Below are 3,081 nucleotides of genomic sequence, written 5' to 3' on the forward strand. Positions count from 1 at the left end.
ATTGGACACCATTGAATGGCTATAAATGCTTATAAATGGGTAAATAGAATGATCAAAATCCAAAACCTTCACGAGATTTAAAGTCTTCTTAATTTGATTCCAACCTAGTATTTCAACATTACTTCCCATTATGCCACTCATACAACCTAACTTCAAACCTAATGAAATATCTCACCATACTTCATATATGCCCAGCATTTTACTGTTCCTATACATTTGTTAAAGTTGTTTACTTTTGCTGGAATGTTATTTCTTTACATCTCTGACTTGAAATCCTCAAAAGAAACCATAAATGACACCTTCTCAAATTAGGTCTTCCCAGGTTTTTCTCATCCAGCTGAAATTAATTTCTTACTAATCTGTGCTATATACCCTGTAAGAGCACAAGCATAAATAACTAACAATCAGGGAGGAAAATATGGCAGCTGTGAGAAGGGCTCCCGGAGTTCTCCCTGGAAATCGCCACAATTTAAACTGCTTTAACTCATCAAATGAACCTCTACTCATCACACAGAGCAGCTAAGAGCATGCTGATTACTTGAAGGTGGGCAGATTGGGCGAGTGTGGAAAAAGGGAGGCAAGACATGTGGAGGTGCAGCCCATACCTGTGGCTGCAGAGACACAGGGCCTCAGAGAGCAGATCAGAGAGTGTTCTTGTGGCTTGCTCCCGGGGCCTCAACGCCTGCCTACAGAGCAGTAGCAGTGCGGTGGTTTGCAGTCTGAGGCAGAAGCCTCAGGCAGGGTTAGTGGGGGAAGAGAGAGAAGAGATGTGTGTGCAGAGGCACGGTCTGCATCTGCGGCTGCAGAGTTGCAGGACCCCAGGAGACAGAGCACAGAGCGTTGCAGCGCCAGGACAGGCTCATTATCTGCACCCACCTGGTCCCTCTGGGAGTGCAATAGGAGCTCTGAGGCATGCAGACTCTGAGACAGAAGCCTCAAACCGGGCAAGTGGGGACAGAGGGAAGTGAGACACGTGGAGGCACAGCCCGCACCTGCAGCTGTGGTCACGCAGAACCCCAGGAGGCAGAGCAGAGAGCATTGCAGAAGCAGAGTGGGCTCAGTCCCTGCACCCTTGTAGTCCCTCCTGGAGTGCAGCAAGAGCTCAGCTGGAGCAGCTGAGGCAGAAGCCTCTGCTCAAAATGGCAGTGGGATGTTTTATTTGTTGTTTTATTGTTTTTTTTTCTTTTTTCTTGGACAGAAAGCAAAAAACAACTGCATAGATAAGAACTCACCCCAACCCTCTCTCAGAAACCTTGGGCCCCGCCATGCCAGGGTTATTAGCTGACTCCTGAATGGAGAACTAGTGTCAGATTACAGAGGTGCTCCTACTCCCAGAGGGGTGAGAAACTCCGCATGAGAAGAGGCTGAGGATTGTGAGTCTACCTACCCCGCCCCCACCTCTCCTGCATGGCTTGGGAGGCAGGGCAACTTCAGCTGCTGAGTCACTCACAGGCCCCCCAGCAGGTGGCTTTTAGCAGCTCTGAAACCTCACATCCCCCACAGCCTCCAGTGGAAAGAGTGCCAGAAGACGGACATCAAGCCTTCAGGCTGTGCAGCACTCAGCGCGCCTCAGGGCAGGCAAGAGCAGAAATGGCATTGACTTTGTAAAAACTACCAATCACACCTCATAACCCCACTCATCTACAATAAACCTGCATTGCCAGGGTCACTCTAGGCGCCAGGTGGCAATCTCTGTCCCCACAAGACGCAGATGAGTTTTTGTATAGCAGAGGGCAACCTCTAGAGAGAGCTTGGTGGACTTTAGCCAAGACTGGCACTAGTTGGTTTTTTTTGTTGTTTGGTTGGTTTTTTTGTTGTTTTTTTTGGGTGTTTTGGGGGGTTTTTTTATTCCTTGTTTTGGATCTTTTTGGGTTTTTTCTATTTTATTATTATCATTTTAAGTTTTTAACATAGACATACATATAGGTGTATGTATGTGCATATACATGTCCATATATATGACAGTGTATATATATATATATGTATATATATACATATATATATATATATATATATATATATATAATTTCTCTTTTTTTTTCTACCCTCGCTCTCCCTTCTTTTCTTCTTTCTTTTCACTGCTTTACTTTTTTCCTTCTTTCCATTTTTCTGCAACCCTTTTTTGGTGTTGCTATTTTGTTTCTTGTGTATATTCTATTTTTTCTTTTGTTTTGTTTTGTTTTGTTTTGTTGTTTATTATTTGATTTCTTGTTTTTGTTTGTTTGTTTTCTTCTTTTTTTCCATTTAATATTTCTGTACATGTTGAGTGTAGGTTGTTGGTTGTTTTTTACATGTGAGAGTATCTGGTTTCATTTGGTAGCTGTTGTGCTTATGCTTGTTGATCTTTTTAGCTCTAAAATCACTCCGCATGAGGGCCCAGCCAAAGAGGCACAAGAATCATCACACCCAGAGGCCAAATTTAGATAAAACCAGAACATAGCAGGGTCTGACCTACAAGAGCAAGACCCAAAGGGAAATCACTACAGGCACAAGAGCCGATAGGAGCCAAGCCACATCAGAGGGGTCAACCCTCACATAGCAGCTCATAAACTGTGGACACAGCTAATCCTCATGGCTAGTCAGATTGGGAGTCAATCCTACCTACTAACAAGCCAAAAGCAACCAAAGCTCAACTTCAACAGGAGAAGACACACAACACAAAAAACACCTCTGGTACACATGTGCAGGAAAATAGGGAGTCTGAATAAATCAAATATAAAGGGCACATACCACATAAATCCACCCAGAAAAGACTGAGAGACCTAGGGGATCTACCTATTATATCAAAACAAGCACAAAGAGTAAGCTAGAATGGGGAAACAAACACATCCCAAATAAAAGAACAGAAGAAACATCCTGAATCAGTGGAACTAGAGGAAATAGATGTAAACAACATATTGGAGAAAGATATCAGAACACTGATTATTAGAATGTTTAAAAATTTAATGATACAATTAAATGGAAATACATACCATGTTCATGTATAGGAAGAATTAATATAGTTAAAATGTCAATACTACCTAAGGCAATATATAGATTCAATGCAATTCCTATCAAACTACCAAGAACATTATTCTCAGA

This window comes from Hipposideros armiger, unplaced genomic scaffold (assembly GCF_001890085.2).
Source record: "Hipposideros armiger isolate ML-2016 unplaced genomic scaffold, ASM189008v1 scaffold_921, whole genome shotgun sequence".
Classification (NCBI taxonomy): Eukaryota; Metazoa; Chordata; class Mammalia; order Chiroptera; family Hipposideridae; genus Hipposideros; species Hipposideros armiger.